This window comes from Kogia breviceps, chromosome 11 (assembly GCF_026419965.1).
Source record: "Kogia breviceps isolate mKogBre1 chromosome 11, mKogBre1 haplotype 1, whole genome shotgun sequence".
Classification (NCBI taxonomy): domain Eukaryota; kingdom Metazoa; phylum Chordata; class Mammalia; order Artiodactyla; family Physeteridae; genus Kogia; species Kogia breviceps.
Window position 1 is genome coordinate 6249263 of NC_081320.1, and position 23925 is coordinate 6273187.

A 23925-nucleotide genomic window follows, 5' to 3' on the forward strand; every position below is an offset into this window, starting at 1 on the left:
GCTAGCTTGCTCTGCTCTTAACAGTGAGCACGGAAATCCTTAGTATGCTGGAGCATGTGGTGCCTGAAGTCCACGTTTGTGGCTCTGACATGCCTGTCTGCAAGCAAGTGAGTCAGATGTGGGTCAAGGACCTGCCTTCCGGTCTCCTGTCAGGTACCGATGCTGTCAGTGGCCATGAACCCGTTGAGACCCCGGGACCTCATCCGCACCAGCTGCGACTGAGTCTGCTGATGGTCTGGTATAAACTCAGTCACTGAGGACAACATCTGGCCCCAGTGGGCCCCAGCCTTTGCTTTCTGGACTGCGGTTAAAACAAAATTAACCCCTCTATCCGAAATTTAAACAGGTAAAATGGCAGTACTTGGGCGTTGTCTGCTCTATGGTTTCTGGGTGCAAATGCTTCCTCTAGTTTAGATTCCGATTCACTGCAGACTCCGGGTCCTTGAGGGCTATGTCTGTGTTTGGAAGTGTAGGACACAAATGATTCCAAGTCATTTCCCGATGGTGGGGTGGGGTCGCTTTTCCTTACACGTGAAAGCGACTTCCGTTTCTATCGCTCTCTGACCTCGTGATTTCTCCTCTAAAAAGGAAGACAGGTCAACAGAGCAGGCTCCTCTCCATTCCAAGGAGGGAGCAGCCTTAGGACAAGACTGCCAAACACATCCACGTCTTCCACAGACAAAGCACGCATCTGTGTGTGCACAGTGTGTGTGTGTGTGTGTCTAAGTGCGTGACTTCACGTAGGCCAGGCAGAGCGTGGCTGCACCACACAACTCCAGGACACAACGTGAACTGTGTCTCCTTCATCTGAAATGTACATAGCTCCTTCCCGCCACCGGGAAATCCGTCTTTTTGGAGTTTGTCAGGATCCCACAACTATTCTTAAAAACAACAACAACAACAAAAAAAAATCAAGGGAACGAGGGTGGTCACACTAAGTTCCCCATGTGGTAAAATGACAGAACTAGACACACACATTGTGCCGGGGCCATTTCCTGGCTTTGGCATTGTATCCTAGAGATGCAAGATTAACCGCCGGGGGCGGGGGGTGGGGCGGAAAGGGTGCCGGGCACACAGAACTCAGTTCTTTGCAACTTCCTAGGAGCCCATTATTATTTCAAAAATAACAAGTTTAGGGGAAAAAAAAAAAAAAAAAAGGAAGGAAACAGCAAATGACAACAGGAGCAGAGAGGACCCGCAGAGCTTTGAGCCCCAAGGCTGGGCCGGGCTCCCCCTGTCCCTCCAGCCCCCTCCTCCAGCAGGTTCGGCCCCCGGAAGAACCCTGCAGCTCCTTTAGGCAAGAACCCCTCGGTGGTGGTGGGGGGAGGACTGAGATGCCCACATCTGTCGCTCTACTTGCGGATGCCGGACGCCGTGAACACGGGTGAGAAAGGCCGTACCCCGAGATCTGGGGCCCGGCCAGGCCTTTGCTGCCTGTTCCACGGACTGACCTTCCCCCTCCTGGTTTGACCCAGCACGCCAGCACCTGCAGACTCTCAAAGGCTAACTTGGCAAACCAGCGCTGCTGCAAATTCACACGTGGAGGGCAAACGGCTTACACCGTAAGGGCAGAAGCCTGGTGACCGTCGGGCCGCCAGGGCCTCCTCCCAGGCCCCTCTTCTAGGTACCCTTCCCCGCCCACTCCCCTGCAGGGCAGCCTCTAGCGCCCTCGTGATTCTTCAGTGAGTTCCTGCAGGGAAAGGAACTGGTTTCATTTGGGGGTGCTTGGCCGGCCACCAGCCCCCCCAGGCCTTCTCCCCTTGCGTCTTGGGCCCCAGAGGGCTCTATGGGAATGCTCACCATTTTACCAACGAGGAAGCCAGAGCAGAGAGGGGTTGAGAAGGTCACATACCATGAAAATGTTTCCTAGATGTTAGCTAGTAACAATACTTCCCCAAGCAGGGGTGCCAGTACTTGGAAAGGGGCCCTGGGTCCCCACTCGAGCGCTTCAGAAACAAGACGCTCTCCGGCCCCGGCCGAGGATGCGCCTCCATCCTTTCTCACCTCTGAGGGAGACACCGTGTGCACACACTCCCATCCTCAGCCTCATCGGGACCCTCACATCACAACCCAGAGCCCCGAGCACGGAACTGAGATCAGGAAACAGGCAGCTGGGCTCAGGGTAAGCTCAGGCGCCTCTGGCCTGAGAGCCTGATACAGAAGTGCCCCCCGAGGTTCCTCCACGCTTTGTCTCTCCCTTCTCAGCACATCAAATATTTACCCAGCCTGCGCCGAGGGCAGGGCATCGCAGGACGTGTGCCTGGATTAGGCATCAGGAGATTGGCATGGCCTGGATGGAGAGATGCCCTCGGGGCGCCGAGGGCAGGGCATCGCAGGATGTGTGCCTGGATTAGGCATCAGGAGATTGGCATGGCCTGGAGGGAGAGACGCCCTCGGGGCGCCGAGGGCAGGGCATCGCAGGACTTGTGCCTGGATTAGGCATCAGGAGATTCGCATCGCCTGGAGGGAGAGATGCCCTCGGGGCCTCGACTTCCCCAGCTGCAAACACATCTGATCTGGCAACAGCGACTGTGGCCTGCCCTGGTGGCTACTCTCAATGGTTCGCAAGATAAAATGAGAAGAAGCCGTTCAAAGTGTTTGACAAATAAAGGTCTACAGCAGTGCTTCTCAAACGCCAGCGGACACACCAATCACCTTGGGATCTGGTTACAGTGCGATTCTGAGCGGGTGGGTCTGGGGCGGGGCTGAGACCCCGCATTTCTAAGCAGCGCCTGGTGGCACAAAGCTGCAGGTAGACAAGGATTGCTAGGCATGGGTGGCAGACAGGATGCTAAGTGTCCCCTGCTTCCACCTAAAGCGGATGGACACCGGGCGCCTTTGACCAGAATCCCAGGCTGTGTCCTAGACCAGTGGCATTAGCAGCTCTGGGGGTGGGACCAGCCTGACTCTTTACACCCCCAGGTGACTCCCGTCCACCCAGAACCACTGCTGATGGGGAACCCCTGCTCTGGAGCCTGGATGTCACCCACGGCGTCCCAGCCAGTGAGGGGTCCGTCTCCACGGAGAGGGCACGCACGGCTTTCTCTGGCAGCCTCTTCTAGTTCCTGTTAGCTGAACTTACTAGAAAATTCTCCCTATTGAGCCAGAATACTACTGTCCCCCCATCTCTCCTCCTGGTCCTTTTACCCATTTCTTCTCATGTGTCCAAGGGCTACACAGAATGACAGCCCTCAGGTCAGATTATCATTTAAATTGAGGTGAAATTCACTTAACTTCACTTTAAGGTCACTTCAAGTAAAGCGTGATCCACAACATCGTCAGCATTCCAATATTATCAAAGAAGCAAATTATTCCTATCTACCCATATGTGCCCCAGACTTTCTCCTGACTTCCATGAAAAGGGTGAGAGGGCGTTTTCCTCTAAAAAATTCACAATAGCTTTTTTAAAAAATCAGTGGTGAGCATTTAAAACCCAGGTTGTATTATTTGAACTCAGATAAATTTCAGACAAGTAAACATCACGCCATCAGAGCTGGGTATCAGTGAGAATCCACGAACTCAACACCAACCACATTAGCAAACATTTCTTGCAACAAAGCAAGGCTGTTACCTGGATACTGTTGGCAGATCACTGTAGGTGTGTATTCCTATTGAGCCGAATGTACATTTCCGATGATGGCTCAAGCCAGGTGATCCTTTTAAAGGAGAAATGAAGCAGCCAAATCTCTCTCTCATTTCTTTGCTCAGGTAGGTGTTTTTTTCCCTAGCTTATGGCTGTGGATCTTTCTCATGTTCTCACCCAACGCTGTTAAGATGAGCCACTAGTCTTCTGGGTTCTCAGCTGTTTCCAAAGCATGCCTATTTTGTTATGGGGACGCCATCTCCTCTCGGCCCGTAGAAGTCCTGATTAGGCATGAATATCAGGGAAAACTTCCTCCCTCTTGCCTCCGTCTCCTTGCTGAGCTCCTGGGACAGCCCTCTAGATTCTTTCTTCCTCCTGCTCAGCCTTCCTTGGCATCTGGAGCCCGGGGGCCACTGACCCCTGCACGGCCACGTGCACTGAGCCAGTTCTTGGAGACTGTCCTCTGTTGCCAGCCGCCCATCTCAGCTGCTGCCAAAGAACCTTCCACGGACGCTGGGTAACTCCGAGTCGCCACCACTTTTTGCAATCAGCATAGGAGTCCAGAGGGTCCACAAACACACGGCGTTCTGGGCTCAGCTCTACCACCGGTAATTTACAAATTCTGAAGTCTCCAGGCTGTATAAGAGTTTTCAGACATTCCACCGTGTTTCAGTCCTGTTTGATAAATCTGTTTTCCTTGGTCTCTGGTGCTGTACTGTTCTTACAGGCTGGAGTAAAATCAGGAGGGTTCACCAACTGAAGATAAAGCTGCATCTTAGTAAAACGATGGCACGCCCTGAGACACGTTAGGAAGGGTGCTGAACCAAGACTCATGGCATATTCACCGCTGAAGGTTGCAGCGACGACCACAGAGTGCAAAAGCGTCAGAAAACGCGGACGCGGGGCCCTGCGAGATAGTGAGAGGGTCGCCGCACTTGTTCTCAACTGAGAGTCCCGGGGAAGGCGCGGGGCTGCAGGGCCCACCCAGGGGCGGGCTGATGAATTTCAGCTGTGCCAGCCCTTACGTGGCTCAGCTGTGTAGGAGAACAAATCGTTCTCAGAGCCAAAGTGGTCCAGAAGGTTCTCTAATTATTTTCTCCGTGTTGTTTGTAGCAATTCCCACAGCGACCTCGCACCTCCCTGTCTGCCTCCGCGGAGTGAAGTGAACATAACTCTCCCCTCTGCCTGGCGGTTCAGGGTCATCAAGATGATAGTGATGAGTGACGTTCGGGGTGAGGGGCTCCTGACGGCGGACTGGGTACAAAGTCAAGTGCACCTGGAATGCCAAGCCTCTTTATTCTGCCAGCAGCTTCTCTGGTCACTGGGGCTACCTGCCCACCTTCACAGCACTTCTTCCCTGAGCCCCGGAGAGCAGGTGACCTCCTCCTCCTCCTCCAAGGCCTGAGGAGCTCAGCGGGGGTGGTCCTGTGCCCTGTCTGGCTGCGTGTTCCAGGCAGGCGAGATCGCCGAGGAGATGGGTGTCGGCGCCGTGTGGCTTTCCCGAGAGCTGAGCTGTGCCACCGGCACGCAGGCCCTTTGCCCCTAGTAACAGCCACTCCCTCCCAGCCTCTCCACCCATCATGCACCAGCTTCCCACTTAAGCTCTTTATTTGCTACCACTGATGGAAGAGAACTGAGGAAAGCTGTGGTTCCCAGATCCGCCTGGGTGGCTGAACGAAGCCGGAGAGCCACTAAAATACAGAGCCCTGGAGCCCTGAGAGATTCAGACACACAGCCTCGCCAGGAAGCCGGGTCCAAAGGAAGAGGCCGACACCTGAGGTCATGTGCCCCGAGGGCCCAGCAGGAGGGAGCGCAGCGGTGACACCCGCTGACCGCGTGTCCGGAGCGGTGGAGGTGCCCCGAGAGGCCGGCCTGGGACCACACACTTCTCCACGCAGCGCATTCTGGCCCCCCAAAATGGTACCAGCCACGAGCTTCGGTTCAAACATTTCAATTGTCCTGTCTGCCCCGGAGAAATGCTGAGAAGTGCATCTGTGGCTCCAGTGTGTCACCACAAGGGCCAGATCAACGAAACAGCAATGCCCAGTTGACCCCAAAGTAGGCCTCTCTGTCTGAGGTCAGCCGCCGCTCAGGCAGGCCTGCCCTGGTTCCATCAAACCCAACAATTCGTGTGGCAAGAGCAGAGAAACGCAAATAATTCAATTCACCGGAGTGTCCCGGGAAAACAGGATTTATAGCGTTGTTGATGCTAAAAATACCTCAAGAGCCCTCACTTGCGAACCCTGTGCACTGCGCACCGTTTTCACCTGTCTCCGTTTCCCTTCTGTGCTAACATCGTGTGGTTTGAAATTTGCTTTTTCTGCGGAGTATTTGATTCCACGTGGGTGTTTTTGGCCTCATCCACATCTCCCTTTGTGTTTTACTTCAAGGGGAAAAAAAGCCCTGGGAAAGCTTTTATGCCGCCTGCTATTGCTCTGTATTTAAGTAAAAGAGTATACGCCGCTTAACCGGGGCATTAACGCCAGGCCGACTGGCAAATTCCACAAGCTTTAAATCTTTGTTAAAAATGCCAAAGTAAATCACCTCCGGTCTACAAAGCCAGCAGAACACAGCCCTGCCCACACTTTCAGGTCTCAACAAGTGTAAGCTTCCAGGGACCACACAGGTCTGGTTCTGTCCAGCTTCGGGAAAGGAGCTGCCCCTTCGCACCCTTCTGAGAGCCCAAGTAACGAGGCTTCAGAACCACATCTGCATGACCCCCCAGTGCCGGGTATGTGTTCTCTTAAGCTTTTTTTTTTTTTTTCCAACTGCGGTAAAATATACATAACATACAGTTTACCATCTTAGCCTTTTTTTTTTTTTTTTTTCTTTTTTTTTTTTTCTTTCCAGTACGCGGGCCTCTCGCTGTTGTGGCCTCTCCCGTTGCAGAGCACAGGCTCTGGACGCACAGGCTCAGCGGCCACGGCTCACGGGCCCAGCCGCTCCGCGGCACGTGGGATCCTCCCGGACCGGGGCACGAACCCGCGTCCCCTGCATCGGCAGGCGGACTCTCAACCAGTGCGCCACCAGGGAAGCCCCATCTTAGCCTTTTTTAAGTGTACACTTCAGTGGCATTAAACACACTCACAGTGTTGTGTGACCGTCGCCACCACCCGTCTCCCCCCAGCTGAAACTCTGTAGCCATTAAGCACTCACTCCCCACGGGCCACCGGCCACCACCATCTTACTTCCTGTTTTTACGAATCTGACAAACCTTGGGAACCTTGTACAGGTGAGATTGTGCAATACTGTCCTTTTGTGTCTGGCTTCTTTCACTCAGCACAATGTCTTTTTTTTTTTTTTTTTGAGTATAATTGCTTTACGATGTTGTGTTAGTTTCTGCTGTACGATGGAGTGAGTCAGCTATATGTGTACATATATCCCCTCCCACTTGGACCTCCCGCCCATCCCCGCATCGCACCCATCTAGGTCACCACAGAGCACCGAGCTGAGCTCCCTGCGCTGTACAGCAGGTTCCCACTAGCTGGCTGTTTTACACAGGGTAGTGTATTCATGTCAATCCTAATCTCCCAATTTATCCCACCCTCCCCTCTCACCCCCGTGTCCACATGTACGTTCTCCACCTCTGCGTTTCTATTCCTGTCCTGCAAATAGGCTCATCTGTAGCATTTTTTCTAGATACCACATATATGCATTAATATATGATATCTGTTTTTATCTTTCTGACTTACTTCACTCTGTATGACAGACTCTAGGTCCATCCACGTCTCTACGAATGACCCAATTTCGTTTCTTTTTATGGCTGAGTAATATTCCATTATATATATATATGTACCACATCTTCTTTATCCATTCATCTGTCGATGGACATTTAGGTTGTTCCCATGTTCTGGCTATTGTAAAAAGTGCTTCAGTGAACACTGGGGTGCATGTGACTTTTTGAACTATGACCCACCTCCTAGAGTAATGAAAATAAAAACAAAAGTAAGAAAATGGGACCTAATGAAACTTAAAAGCTTTTGCACAGCAAAGGAAACCATAAACAAAATGAAAAGACAACCCTCAGAATGGGAGAAAACATTTGCAAATGAATCAACGGACAAAGGATTAATCTCCAAAATATATAAACAGCTCATGCAGCTCAATATTAAAAAAACAAAGAACCCAATCCAAAAATGGGCAGAAGACCTAAACAGACATTTCTCCAAAGAAGACATACAGATGGCCAAGAGGCACATGAAAAGATGCTCAACATCACTAATCATTAGAGAAATGCAAATCAAAACTACCATGAGGTATCACCTCACACCAGTCAGAATGGCCATCATCAAAAATTCTACAATAAATGCCGGAGAGGGTGTGGAGAAAAGGGAACCCTCTTGCACTGTTGGTGGGAATGTAAATTGATACAGCCACTACGGAGAGCAGTATGGAGGTTCCTTAAAAAACTAAAAATAGACCTACCATATGACCCCGCAATCCCACTACTGGGCATAAACCCTGAGAAAACCATCATTCAAAATGCACAATGTCTTCATGGTTCATCCATGTTGCAGCATGTGTCAGAATTTCCTTCCTTTTCATGGCTGCAAAATAGTCCCGTGTGTGTGTGTATATGCCATGCGTGCTTAAGCTTTTGATTCTACAAATGATGAAAAGAACTCTTTTCAACCTGCCAACATGTCCAGGATTCCAAACTCAGTTTCAATAACTACAAACTTGACAAACAAATTATCCAGCAGGAGGCCCACTGCATGGTCACAAGAGTCTATCCATCCCACTTGAGGCTGCGGCCCGGAACCCGGTATTAGAGCACCCGAAATTCCAGGTTAGCAGCCAGCCTGTGGTGAAGAGCCCCCGGGTTCTGGGCGTTCCCTGCCTTTACCACACTGCAGGGCTGTAAGAAAGCTTGTAGAAAACTGATGTCTTACTTTATTTTTATCTCTTAAAATCGTAATTGCTGTATAAGAATTCCCAGTTTCTCTGTTGAAGCAGAAACCAAGCCTCCAGCCTGGGTGAGGCAAGGTGGGGTGCTCAGCACATGACAAGTTCAAGTGTAATCAATCTTTGTCACATTCCATTGTGTGGGTTTTATTCCACTACTCTTCTCTACTTGCTAGACAATCAAGACTTGATTACGTATTTTAAACCGCCCTCTGATAAAAAGCATCCAGTAGCCCCTCCCATTTTTTCAGGTTCACTGAACTGTAAAGCTACTTTCTGTCCTTAAGCACTTCTGAAGCTCTATAAAGCTGTAGAAAGTTCCAACAAGGAGCAACAGAGAAGACACAACACCTGTATAAAGCGTGGTGATTGGGATTATGAGCTTACTTAGACCTTCCATGACATGGGTCCAGCAACCCTGCTTATTGTGTAAACCAAACAAATCCCCATTGACTTATTATAAAATTAAACATTTAATAATATAATTCTAAAATATTTAGAGGTGACATTAATAAGTGAAATGGCATTTGAACAAAATGTAAAGAATAGGAGAAAACACAGAAGCTTGAAGGACAACGTGGCTGAATTGGCATATATCGTTGGTGATCTTGCGTGCGTATTTCCATTAACTCTGCAATTTGGAGCCAGGTAGAAAAAAAGGCATCTATTTATAGAGTACTCTTGTGAGACTGAAATCGTGTTGAGAAAATGAGACATAATGAACAATTCTTAAGATAGGTATATTCATTGTGTATTCTCAAAGAAGTTTTAATTGGCATCTGTTTATTTGTTAATTATTTTTGTGTGCGCAGAACCAGTAGGTCTTTGGTACCTATTGGAACCAAACAGTCTGCCAGTCACAACAGATAGGCAGACAAATAACTCTGTCTCTGTCTCTGCAGACAGATAAAGTCATTGTGTGATGTAACAGAAGAGCCAAGGTGGTGGGGCTTAGAAATCTGGGATGGCTTCCTGGAGGTGGTGGCTGAGTGTTGGGTAAACAGAGTTGGTAGAAAAGATAACAGTCACCTTTCTGGGCTTCTCATGCAGTGTTCAGCCACAGAACAAGCCAAAAGCAGTCACTGAAGGCCCACCATATTGAGGATGTTTCTAGAAACCATTTTTTTTTTTTTTTTTTTTTGTGGTACGCGGGCCTCTCACTGCTGTGGCCTCTCCCGTTGCGGAGCACAGGCTCCGGATGCGCAGGCTCAGCGGCCACGGCTCACGGGCCCAGCCGCTCCGCGGCATGTGGGATCTTCCCGGACCAGGGCACGAACCCGCGTCCCCTGCATCGGCAGGCGGACTCTCAACCACTGCGCCACCAGGGAAGCCCAAGAAACCATTTTTTTAAAAAAGGAACTTACAGATAGCCTCAGCAGGGAAAAAGAGATATGGGACAATTATCAATATTAATGAAACCTGAAAAAATAGTATCTGTCTACCATTTATTTGCCCTGTTTTGGTGCTTTGAACCCATCACGGTTACTCCTCAAACAAAACAGAAGTTTGTTATTGTGATGTCCATTTTACAGATGAGGAAACACAAGCTCAGAAAAATTAAATAACGTGATCATGGCTAACACGTGAAGACCTCCTAGGTTCCAGGCACTGTTCTAGGTACTTTAAAACATTTGATCTCATTTTATCATGCTAGTGGCCCTCTGACCCCTTTACCCAGATGAGGAAACCGAGGCACAGCAAGACTAAGTGGCTTGTCCACGGTCACCGTTAGTGAGTGGCACCGCCACCAAGCGGTCTGGCTCCACAGTCCGTGCTCCGGGCCATGAGGCCATCAACGGCCTGTGTCCCTTCAGCCATAGAGGAGCCTCTTCTGCTAAACAGGCATTGTTTTCGGTATAAACTAATTCTCCACTGTTCAAGATTTTGCTTTAAAAGAAAAGCTCCTCTAATGCCATTAAGGGCTATTTAACGTCTCACTAAAACAGTGTTTTACGTGTTTGTTGTTGTCTTGTTTCCAAGACTACGTCTGCTGCTTGAAACGTGTATTTGCCGTGAATATGTAAATAGATGGAGGCAAGATACCTGTCTTCCCCAAGAGGTCTGAAATTGAAGACCCACTCCAGGGTGGAGGAAGGTTCCCGGTGGGGCACGGAGACTATCAGAGTCTAACTTCATTAAGGGAGGGTCTCTCAGGGCACATCACTCACTGTCTTTTTTTTTTTTTTTTTTTTTTTTTTTTTTGCGGTACGCGGGCCTCTCACTGCTGTGGCCTCTCCCGTTGCGGAGCACAGGCTCCGGACGCGCAGGCTCAGCGGCCACGGCTCACGGGCCCAGCCGCTCCGCGGCACGTGGGATCTTCCCGGATCGGGGCACGAACCCGTGTCTCCTGCATCGGCAGGCGGACTCTCAACCACTGCGCCACCAGGGAAGCCCCACTCACTGTCTTTTAACAAAGCAGAGATGCATTTCTAGTGTTTCAAAGGGCAAATGAGGACCAGGCTTAGGAAAGGAGGGAGCCATCGGGGGAGCAAGGCTTGAGCTGGTGGGGTTGTGAGTGCAGGTAATGCAGAAGGGGCATCTGGATACAGGATGCTCCAGAGAGGAGCTGAAGGAGTGGAGAGTAGCCTAGTGAGGCCCCAGAGCAGGGCCAGCAAATGCTTTCTGTAAAGGGATAGATAGTAAATATTTTCAATTTTGTGGGTGGGACATTACAGTGCAAAACAAATGGTCAGGGCTGTGTCCCAATAAAACTTTATTTACAAAAACAGGCTGTGAGTGAGATGCAGCTGCAGGCTGTATGCCGGCCCCTGCCTTAGAGCCAGGGGGCTGAAAAGGGGTGACAGGATGCCTGGGGCAGTGTGGCAGGACACTAGCCTCTCCTGGGAGGAGGCTGCCAGAACAGCAGTGACAAAGAGCCAAGAGTCATTGATCTCGGGCCTGAGTGATACAGGACGTGACCCTGACCTGACCCAAAGTCCAAGGTGCCACTAAGGGTCACACAGCTCAATTCAGAGGCATAAAAGGAAGCACCGAGCCCCTACGGGAATCATCACCTGGAGGAGAGTCTACAGCATCAGCCTTTGCCACATCCATGTCTGCTGGTATCCGTACAGCCCCTCACACTAGAGTGATGGCCGGGCCAGGGGTGTTGAAGGACAAAAGATGTGGAAGAAGACGGGGCCTGTCCAAGCCACCCTTCGGTTGAGCAACTGGATGGAAGAGGTGGCATCTGCGAGAGACAAGATGGCGACCCTTGGCCTTCAAAACAGAGAATGCGGATTAACTGTACATGGTTCTAATTCCAGATACTTTGGACAACCCTCTGCTGAAGTCAACTAAAAAGGAAGGATAAAAGAATAAAAAAAAAATCCGAATCACTACTGAGCTGATAAGAAAACAGGAGTCTGTACAGGCCAAACACAGAGTGGAGTCCAGGGTCCTGGGAGTAAATGAGGTTGAAGCTAGGTTCTCCTAGGAGGCGAATCCTGGTGACCTTGACCTTTGATATGACACTGTGTAGGATGAGGCAGAAGGAAAGAGACAAAGCCTGTCCATGTTGGGAAACCAATAGGAGACCCTTGCATAAAGCTCGATCTCAAAGGAGGGCTATTATCAGTGTGGATGGGAATGAGAAGGATTACACAGAAGGGACAGGAAGGAATTTGCATTTTTCAATCCCAAGGAGAAGAATCATCTCTCCCAAACAGTCATAATCACAAGATGGTCTTCACATAGGTTTCAGGCCCAGATTCCACTTGTGCGATTTGAAAAGCTATAAGAGAACTTAAGTGGCTTCAGGTTGACAGGACTCAGGTGCAGAGCAGAACAAACCCAAATCCTCTTTAGAGGAAAGTAACCTTAACCCAAGCTTCAAAAAATTTTCACAGATCAAGTTCCAAGGAATATGAGCCCAGTCAAAATTTACAAAATGTGCAAGGAAAAAGGACACTTGCAGAAACAATAAAGAGCACAATCAGATTTGCAGTGATTCCAAATATTGGAAGGATCACACCTAAACTATAAAATGAGTATGTTTACAATGTATAAAGATATACACAAGAGGCTTGAAGATAAAAGCAAGGAACAAGGAACTACTAAAAAAGAAAGACAAAACATTTTGAAATTTTGACAAAGGAAGAAAGAATAAGAATATAATAACTTAAATTACCCAATGGATTGGTTAAAATTAAGTTGAGACACAGGTAGAGCAAGAATCAGTAAAGTTTAAGACAGATTTGAAGAAATTATCTGGATTGCAGAATAGAGAGACAAAACGATGGAAAACAGAAAAGGTAATTTAAGAGATACAGAGGGCAATGAGGTCTAACAGACAGAGACCTAATACATGTCAAACTGGTTCTAGTGAGAGATACTGGAGAGAACGGTGAACAGGAAATATTCAAAAGAAAAATTTCCAAAATTTATGAAAAACATGAATCTTTAGATTCAGAAAGCCCAACAATCCTAAGTAGAATAAATAAAAATGTATCTACTCCTAGAGACAATCACCATGAAACTGCAGACCACCGAAGGCAGAGAGATGATCTTACATGAAGCCAGACAGAGAAAACATTGATCACCTAAAAGGAACAACAACTGGATTGGTGCCAGACTTTGCAAGCACAACGGTGGAAGCCAGATAACAGGAAAATACTAACTTCAACGTGATGAGAGAACATAACCATCATTCTAGAGTTGTTTACCCAACAAAAATGTCTTTCAAGAATTGAGATAAAATTGAGATTTCAGATGCAGGAGAGAAAGGAGTTTCCGCTAACAAGCTCTCAGCAAACTAAATTCTAACTGATATCCTTCAGAAAAAGGGAAATTATCCCAGGTGGGAGTTCTAAGAGGCAAGAAGAAATGGTGGGAAAAGATATTGTGCTTTACACTAATAATAATGACCAATTTAGGGAGCAAAAAGATGGAAATAAAATGGTGGATAACAACAGCATGTACGTAATAAATCATTCTAAGGTCCTTGTGTTTGGTGGGAAGAAGAAAAATATTATTAATATTGAACTCTGGTATTCATGTTAAAATACTAGGGTAGTTATTAAACTCAGAGGCATAGACATTATAAATGCAAATTAGAGGGAAAATGTAATGAAGCAAAAAAGAAAAATCCAAAAGGAGGAAGAAAAAGAGAAAAAAGGAAGCAGAAAAAGTGGGACAAATATCAAGTATATTATAAAATGATTAAAAATAAATTAAAGGGACTGTCCTGGTGGTCCAGTGGCTAAGACGCCGCATTACCAATGCAGGGGGCCCAGGTTCGATCCCTGGTCAGGGAACTAAATCCCACATGCTGCAACTAAAGGTCCCACATGCCACAACTAAAGATCCCACACAAGGCTACGAAGATCTCGCATGCCTCAACTAAGACCCGGTGCAGCCAAATAAATACTTTTTAAAAAAAGAGTTCTGGGCTTCCCTGGTGGCACAGTGGTTGAGAGTCCACCTGCTGATGCAGGGGTTTGTGCCCCGGTCCGGGAAGGTCCCACAAAAAAAGAAAAAAAAAGAGTTTAAAAAAAAAAGAGTTCTTAAAAAATAAATTAATTAAAATATCTCAGTAATCATAATAAAGATATGGACTATTCTCTCCAGTTTAAAAAAGTGATCACCAGACATGCTTATTAAGAAACCAGCAAATGTTGTTTACCAGAAACATTTCTGAATGTAAGGACAGAGAACTAAAAAATAAAAGGAGAAAAAACAAATCCCAGATAAATACTAACAAAAGAAATATGGTGTACCTCTATTAATATCAGATAGATAGACTTTAAGGCAATAAGCACAACTAGAAATAAGAGAGGGTCACAGAATATTATAAGTTTCAATTCACCTGGAAGAGAAAAGAACCCTAAACTTGTATGCACCTAACAACAGAGCATCAAAATATATAAAGCAAAAAGTAATGAACTATAAGGAGAAACTGACAACTCTTCTATCACACTCACATGTTTGACATATCTCATCTCATAAATGATATATCAGGCAATACAACAATTAGTATATATAAAATCGAACGGCAGAGATCTAATGGACATACATGACATATTGCACCCAATAATGGAAGACTAAACACTCTTTTCAAGCATACAGAAAACAAATATTGACCATCTAGAAAGTTGCTTTTTTAGGTCAGAGTACACTATTTTTCAGTGTTCCTAACAGAGGATTTGGAGCAACTATTTCAAATTCAACTAGTTGTAAGGTGACCAGATATCATGCTGGTTACAAAATAACTTAATCTGTAAACTATTGCCTTTAGAACAGTGTGCCTGATATCATCAAAGAGAACAAGCTCTGTTTTCCTCACTCATACTCAGCTCCCTGGACATCTCCCCCAAGGCAAACAAGAAACAGTATAGAAGCTACAACAACCAAAGTGACCACCGAGAATCTAGAGAAAAGACTAATTTCATCCAGAATTTTGGACGGATGATGACTTGTTACTGTCTAGAATGTAAGTACAATGAGAGCAAAAATCTTTGTTTTGTTTACAGATATATCAATGTCTGGCAGCACATTACAGCACTCAGTAACTATGCCTGAATGATGGGATGCATACATGAACAAAAACGATACCCCTACTACTAGGTGTCCTCTTGCCTTTCCTTGGGGCACTGTAATAATTCTGAACATTTTGTGGCGTATGTCCTACTTGGCAAGCGAGTGTAGCCTAATCATCCTGCATTCAGGTTCAGACGCGATTTGCGAAAAGAAAGCACCAGCATCTGTGTTCATCTCAACGTGCCAGGTTAACTCTGAGACTGCTGGACGTAGAGGTTCCTTGATGGAAATCTCTGGGCCTGCGGCTGGGGGTAAGCTTTGCTGGAAAAAAGCAGAAAGGGGGCTGGACAGGAGGAAAATGAACTCAGCTCTACTTCCCTAGTATTTCTTTTTCCAGGGAGGGGAATGAAATCACACAGTAAACAAGTGACTCAGGAGAGGCCTGCTCTTGACACACTGTGTCAGGAGCATTCAAAGAGAAAAGCGGAAGGTAGACAGGAATCCTTTGCACCAATCGATTGTTCTCTTTTATCCTTTCTGGCCTCGACTCCTTTGTCACGCTGCTCACTCCAGGTCCAATCTTCCAGCCCTAACTGATGGCACAGCCCGGTTCCAGCTGAGTGTGTGTTTAGACAGCAGGGATCGATGCCAGGCAATGAGGAGAGAAACACTGCATTCATAAGGGGAAGAGCTGAGTGTGAACACAAATGAGGGGGTGGAGGGGACACTGGGGGGGGGTCAGGCTGGGGGTTGGGTCACTGGCTGGAGTCAAAGTCGGTACAGAGGCAGGAATAAGCAGGTATCAGGGCCAGAGCCTAAGCAAGCACTTGGGCAGGTCAACAGTTCTATCTGGAGTCAGCTCAAGATTTCCCTCTGCGGCACTGCTCCAGGTTCCAGCCTTCTAAAACGCACGAAGTCTCGGTCCAAACAGGAGACCCTTGTTCCTCAAATGCCAATTGTCCTTCCTGTACAGAGTGCCCTTGGTTGCCAAGTCCGTGGAAGCATGACGTGGTGCGTGTGGTTGAAGATTCAGTCAACAGCACCAAGCTCCTGGAACGGCCCCTCTTCTAAATGCTTCTCTGAGACGGGGCCAAAGGGTTGGGTTTTTGACTAGGGTTCTGTTTGTTCAAGAGCTCGCCTTCTTCTTTTCATTGGTGTTGTGGTGGTGGTCGGTGTGACTAGGTCGCCCGGGTTGAGCAGAGGTGTCGTAGCAAGTAGAACGTGTCAGTGACCCCTGGTCAGGGAACCATGTGAGCTGCCCAGAGGGCAAGAGCAGGTCAGTAGAGCTTTCACGCCATCTAAGCAGACAGGAGGCCAGACTGTGTCCCCAGGACAGAGGGAAGGTTGAAGGTGGCCAAAGGATCACACCAGCTTGGGCAGGTGGCATAGCACACTTCCTCACAGGGACTGTCCACACCTTGGCACGGAGAACAGATTTTTCGTTGAGTTCAGGGTTCTTACGTTCAAGAATATCCTGGTTCAACTAACTGCTCCACGTTAGCAGTTTTCAAAGAGTGGACCAGTGACCCCTGGGGTGCTCATGACCTTTTCAGAAGAGCCAGAGTCAAAGCTATTTTATAATAATACAAAGACATTATTTGTCTTTTTCAATCTCATTTTCTCAAGAGTGTGCAGTGGGGTCTTTCAGAGGATATTAACAGGTGATAGCTCCCTTCTGGTAAGCCGGACAATAAAAAGATTTGCAAAAATTCAAACAATGCCACCCTTCTCACTAAATTATACTGTTTGAGGAAACACAGTATTTTTATGTTAGAATGCAATGCACTTTTCACTATTTTTTTTTTTTACATCTTTATTGGAGTATAATTGCTTTACAATGTTGTGTTAGTTTCTGCTAACAGTGTTAGTTCAAAGTGAATCAGCTATACATGTACATATATCCCCATATCCCCTCCCTCTTGCGTCTCCCTCGCTCCCACCCTCCCTATCCCACCCCTCTAGGTGGTCACAAAGCCCCGAGCTGACCTCCCTGTGCTATGTGGCTGCTTCCCACTAGCTATCTATTTTACATTTGGTAGTGTAAATATGTCCATGCCACTCTCTCACTTCGTCCCAGCTCCCCCTTCCCCCTCCCTGTGTCCTCAAGTCCATTCCTACATTTGCATCTTTACTCATGTCCTGCCCCTAGGTTCTTCAGAACCATTTTTTATTTTTTATTTTTAGGTTCCATATATATGCGTTAGCATATGGTATTTGTTTTTCTCTTTCTGACTGACTTAATTCGTATGACAGTCTCTAGGTCCATCCACCTCACTACAAATAACTCAATTTCATTTACTTTTATGGCTGAGTAATATTCCATTGTATGTATGTGCCACATCTTCTTTATCCATTCATCTGTCTGTGGACACTTAGGTTGCTTCCATGTCCTGGCTATTGTAAACAGAGCTGCAGTGAACATTTTGGTACATGACTCTTTTTTTTTTTTTTTTTTGGTGGTACGCGGGCCTCTCACTGCTGTGGCCTCTCCCGTTGCAGAGCACAGGCTCCGGACACGCAGGCTCAGCGGCCATGGCTCACGGGCCCAGCCGCTCCACGGCATGTGGGATCCTCCCGGACCGGGGCACGAACCCGTGTCCCCTGCATCAGGAGGCGGACTCTCAACCACTGCGCCACCAGGGAAACCCCATGACTCTTTTTGAATGATGGTTTTCTCAGGTTCACTATTTTTTGATGAATTAAAAATTATTTTAGGGTCTTCCCTGGAGGCGCAGTGGTTGAGAGTCCACCTGCCGATGCAGGGGACACGGGTTCGTGCCCCGGTCCGGGAGGATCCCACATGCCGTGGAGCGGCTGGGCCCGTGAGCCATGGCCGCTGAGCCTGTGCGTCCGGAGCCTGTGCTCTGCAACGGGAGAGGCCACAACAGTAAGAGGCCCGCGTACAGAAAAAAAAAAAAAAATTATTTTAAATGTTTCTCAGTTTTAATTTCCAAGATGGTAAGTATCCATGGACACAAGCCACATAAACAAAAACTAGGGGATTCGCAACAGTTTTCAAGCCTGTAAAGGGGTCCCAAGATCAATAAATTTGAGAACTTCTGCTCTTTATCTTCACTGTAAACCCCATTTACAAGCCTTGACAGTTACCCGAAACACTTAGCAGTCTCTTTACAGCATGAAGTAGTGCTATGCTACATTTTTTTGTTATGTAGATGAACGAACACTATAAATGACTCGGCAACCATTTTTCAATGTCATTTTCCTTCTGCCTCAGAAATGGCTTGGCCTCTGTTCTAAAGCAAGGTCCCTGGGGAATTATTTATTCCAGGGAGTTGCTAGCTGGTCATATGGGAAATTAATTCTCAACTCATCACCATCAGACGCTGTAGAGGTTTTATTTATATCTTCTTCGGAAGCAGAGAATCTTACTATATCACAATATTTTGGAAAATATCAAGGAAGTTTATGAGCCATTCAGATATACTCCTAATGTTTTATCTCGATGGACCACTGACTCTAGGATTTAAGGTAACTTGACAATTACTAAACAATAACCACAAAATGTTGGGTTGACATTCAGATAAGACCTCGTTCCTCTTTTCATATTTTATTCGGACCAATAACTACCCACAAAGGACTTCCCTGGTGGTGCAGTGGTTAAGAATCCGCCTGCCAATGCAGAGGACATGGGTTCGATCTCTGGTCCAGGAAGATCCCACATGCCACAGAGCAACTTAGCCCGCGAGCCACAACTACTGAGCCCGCGTGCCACAGCTACTGAAGCCCACGCGCCTAGAACCTGTGCTCCGCAACAAGAGAAGCCACTGCAACGAGAAGCCCGCGCACCGCAACGAAGGGTAGCCCCCGCTCGCCACAGCTAGAGAAAGTCTGTGCGCAGCAACGAAGACCCAACACAGCCAAAATTAAATAAATTAATAAAATTAATTAATTTTTTTAAAAAAACTACCCACAAATGAACAAGCCAGAAAAGATAAAAGGAATCCCACGTGTGCTCCGAATTATTTGTAACTTCCAAAGAAATATGATGCTAAGTCATAATAACGTAAGTCAACAAAATTCCCAACTAAGCGTCTAGCTTCTGATATTTCAAGTGCAATACGCATCCCATCTTGACAACATCTCAGCAAAGCATTTTCACAAGACCAGTCTTAATGCAGTAGAAATGTTTTCATTCATTCATTTCTTGCAACTCCTCAGTGCTGGGTTGTATTCAGCTCAGGGTAGGGAGGGTAACAAATTAAGATTTGCTTTAGGGCCAAAGTGTGCGTTCAGGGAGGGTAGAGTCTACGAGAGAGAGCCGTACAGCAATGATCACATTACAAAGTGAAACCTAGGGAGCTCTGCATGAATCAGATACTTAGTAGGAGCTATTAGAGCTCACAGATGGAAGAGATTCACACAAGGATATAGGCAAAATGGCAAAGATATAAAATACGTGCACCATAAGCGTTTCATCACTGTTGGATGAAAATGGTCCAGCTGTATTTAAATATGCAACACCCTAGCGTCCATAATTTCCCACTCCTGCGTTTAGACTTGCAGGAGGAAAGACAGAAAAGCTATTTAAAGTTCTTCACATGCCATTCGTTTCTGTTTGTTTTAATTTATTTAATTTATTTAGCTTTGGCTGCGTTGGGTCTTCGCTGCTGCTGGTCGCGGGCTTTCTCCAGTAGCGGGGAGCAGGCGCTGCTCCCATCCCAAGGCTGGGCTCTCTCCCTTGTGACCCAACAACACCGTTTCACTAACAGCTCGACAAGAAGCTGTTACTAATGCCGCTAAAAGCTGGTGCGAGGAGACAGTCACACAGGTCTCAGACAGCTACCTTTCCTCGGGTCGTGAGGGCACAAAATGGGAGCTCTACATGGTGACCCCTGTCAAGGAAGGCTCTCGTTAAGGGTAAGCGGCGCAACGTCTACAGCCTTCCCCACAGACCTTCAGCCAAACTGGCGATGCGTAGAAACCAGACCCTACACACGGTTCAGGCGTGATGAACAGGAACAGTGACAGGGGACTTGCTGAAAAAAGGATGCCTGTGGACAATGTAAAAGCTCTGAGCAAAATCTGAAACCCTCCTTCCTAGTCTCCCAAGGATTCAGGAGGGTCACGATAAGGAAGCATTGGGATGTGACTGTTGGGCCGTGGGCTGCAGCATCCCCGGGACCCCCTCCACTACCATGCGTTCTACATGGACCACCGTCTGGCCATGGCACCAGCCCTGGCACGGCACTAGCTTTCCGGTTGGCCTCCCAGCTTCCTGGCTAGAGTTAATGCCGGTCCTTGATTTTTAAATAAAATTTAACTTAAGAGGCGCTGCAAGTTCTCAACTTTGCTTTTCAGACAAAAGCCAAAGTTAAAAGCAGCCCCACGAACAGCAGTAAAACTGGCCGTTTCTGATGTAGAGGCAAAAATCACTCCGTAAACATTAGCAAAACTGCCAAAGCAAACAACATCCATCTCTACTGCGATGACTGAACTTAGTGCATGAAAGCCGGAGCCCTGTCTCATGGCTTGTCTGAGGAGCAAGTCTTGGGTGACAAAACCACTGTGTGTTTGCTCACTAAGCATCTACATAGCAGCAGATCGGATGCCGGCCTTCTGGGGTTGGCAGGCATTCTGCTTCCAGTATTTTCCTTTCACCCTCTGATGGGCTGTAGGAAAGCCATGATTAGAAGTCTTCTTATTAGGGATTCTTTATCTCCATTCTGTTTTCAGTAATCCCTTGTCAACCTTAATTTTGAGAAAATGGGTTTTTTGACGGCAATCATTTTAGGTACTGCATATTACACATGTATGTACACGTACGTGCACACACATTTTTTAAAACACATGTACAGTTCGGTACAGAATCCCTAACACGCAAAGTGTGACAATTACTGTCGAGGTCTTTCCAGTCTGCTGGGGTTGGGTTGTCACGAGTAACGCAGGGAGGCAATCTGTTTACACTCCTCCTCCTTGATTAAATGGATCAAAGGTGAGTTCAGAAAACGGGCCCCCAGGCTTTGAACTCTGTTGTGAAAATGCCAAGCGCTTGCCAAGAGCTGCAGGAAGAAGACAAGGCGGGTTGCAAGCGTGAGGAAGAAGCTGTTACAGCCAGGAAGGGCTGATACAAAGCCTGCCCACGAGGCCCTCATATACGTGGCCAAAGCTCACGAGTCTCGGGTCCACAGCTCCAGCCCAGGTCTCTCTTCTGAGCTCCGGGCTCCTGTGTCCACCTGCCCCCCTTCCCTGGCTGCCCGGCTGCCCAGAGCTCTCGAGGGTCGCAGACCCCAAACGGGAGCTCGTGACCTGCCCTGCCCCATTTTTCTTATTCCAGGAAGGGACACCTCCATTCTCCCACTCGGTCACTCCCCGCATCTCACCATCACCTGTCAGCTCTAGCTTTAAAGTCTTCCTTCAATGCATCCCCACCTTCCATCTGCAATGTCATCACGATCTCGCCCGAGCCACTGGACTGAGCGACAGCAAACAGCCTCCCCGTGGCCTCCCCGATTCTCTTGCCTGTGCCTTCATGGCACCCCTCAAAGGCAGCCACAGTAACATTTAAAAAATGCGCATCCGATCAGGTCACTCTCCAGCTCAGAGCCCTTCAGCAGGATGGACCTCGCTAAACAGCAGCAGGCTGATTGCAGGGCCGGAGCAGGGAAAGGACAGGGTGGGCCTGGAACAGCTTATTGTGTCAGAAAGTAAGACGTACTCACAGATGGACGGGGACGTGCCCAAAACCAGCTAGAGAGGGCTCTCACTGACCAAACCAGGGGCAATCTGAACGTCCAAGTCATAATTTATTGAATAAAGCAGGAATCCATGAAATCTTACTGATACAAAGGACTGGGCAAACAAAGAAACAGATGAACAAATGAAGGCATGAACAAGGCAGAAGGAGAGCTCCTCCTCCAAGTAGATTGTCAACTGCTACACGTAGAAGGGATGGAGGAATTTGAAACTCACCACCTGGCAACCGCCCTAGTAATCACTGTTTCCAGCAAGACGCATCAATGGATACTACTAAACCTAGTGAGTGAACACTTCATAAGAGACAGTGTGTTTAGCTAGCCTCAAAATAGCTTTCAATACTTATTAGTTAAAAGGACAAAAGAGTTCCGTGGAGAAACCCGGCAACACAGCCTTCGTTGAGCGATCAAAGTTAATGTCACTAGTAAAATGGGGCTGATGGATGGCCCGGCCTTTTGCTGTGTTGTATCACTCTGTGTATTCCTGCCCAAAATACATCATCTGAATCAGACCATTAGGACACATCAGCCGAACCCAAATGGAGGGTCATTCTAGAAAGTAAACGACCTGTCATCTTCCAAAATGTCTAGGCCATAAAAAACAAGTGAAGGGGCTTCCCTGGTGGCGCAGTGGTTGAGAATCCGCCTGCCGATGCAGGAGACACGGGTTCGTGCCCTGGTCCGGGAAGATCCCACATGCCGCGGAGCAACTAAGCCCGTGAGCCATGGCCGCTAGGCCTGCGCGTCCGGAGCCTGTGCTCCGCAACGGGAGAGGCCACAACAGTGAGAGGCCCGCATACCGCAAAAAAAAAAAAAAAAAAAAAACAAGTGAAGACTTAGGAACCGTCCCAGGTGGAAGGGACAAGGACATGCAAGATGGGACCCCCGGATTGGACTCTAGACCATCAGGGACATGAGTGGGAGAGTCTGCAAAATTTCAGCGGGGGTCTGAGGCTCTGAGGGCCCTACTGTATTAATGTTAGTTGCCTTAGTTGGATGATTGTACAATGGACAGAGAGGAATGTGTCCTTCGGCACCATATCAGCAACTCACCTCCAAATGCTTTAGTAAAAAATAGTCCTACGTACATAGAGAGCACAGTAAGGTAGGTGTGATAAAACATTGGCAGGAATTCTTAGTGCAGGCTCTGAGGAAGCTAGCTGGACGGTTTTTGCAACTTTTCTCTAAGTTTGAAATTATTCAGAATAAAAAATTCAAACACAAACTTTCATGACTTGCCCATTAAACGCGGGACAAAATGGTAAAGAAGTACCAGCAGGCCGTTGGTAATCTGGTCCCTGCGTAAGTCTAACCGCCCCATAAATCACATTTCCGTCTCCCCCCACCCCAGCCCACTGTATATGTTGTTCTTTCTGCTTGGAAACACCCCCTCTCTGTGTCACGGCCCCATTCAGGTCTCGGTTTAAACGTCACTTCCTCAGAAAGGCTATCCCTGTCCTTAGACTGGATCAAGTTCACCATCACTATGAGATACCCTACGCTGGTTTTAGGGATCGTCCGTTTAATACCCCCCCCCCCGACTCCCCACCAGTCAATAAGCTCTGGGTTCTACTGGTTTTCCTCCCCTTCCTTGCCCAGGGTCCACGCACAGTGTCTGGAGAAAAGGAGCCACTCAACAACAAATGAGTGGGTTTTTGTTATTTGACCCCCTACACCTTGTTTTCTAGAGACCTCAATCTTGCCAGCCTTACTTCGTTTTACCAAACAAGTTACTGCACAGGGAAACCAGCCCACAGAGCTTAAGGGGCTCTTTGAATCCAAATAAACAGGACTGAATGAGTACAGGGACATGTAGAATGATGACCCTTAATGACTTAAAACAACCCATGTCAGTAATTAGGACTCTTTTCATAGTACAGAGAAGGTGACTTAAAAAAAACTTAAGCACTAATTAACTTCACATAATAGCCGCCCTGGGACCTACTGTGAGAGCTGCCGTTAATGATGTATTTTCCTGTAATTAATTTTTATGTGAATCCTCGGGGCTCCCCGTCACCTTCTCTGGAATTACTCCTTGATCCCTGAGCCTAACACTTCCATCCTGTCTACATCCATCAGGCCAGCCTTCCCTGTAAACAAAGGGGAAACAAAGAACTGGAAACAGCTACCCATGCAGCAGAACTTTAGTGTGACAATGCTTTCTTTCCTCAGAGAGGAAACTAGGTAATTAAAACACGCAAGAGCATATTTGGGAAATCGTGGGTTTTTCTCTGCATTTTTAAAAAG

At 47.5% G+C, this 23925-nt stretch overlaps 1 protein-coding gene and 1 non-coding gene across 8 annotated transcripts in view; one reads left to right on the forward strand and one right to left on the reverse strand.

The window, feature by feature from the left end:
- The window catches only part of NPAS2 (neuronal PAS domain protein 2), a 268685-nt gene that overhangs the window by 134731 nt on the left and 110029 nt on the right, over positions 1 to 23925 (reverse strand). The window lies entirely within an intron of this gene.
- On the forward strand, positions 13671 to 13745 carry TRNAG-ACC (transfer RNA glycine (anticodon ACC)). The gene has a single exon. It is a non-coding gene; the product is annotated as a tRNA-Gly (tRNA).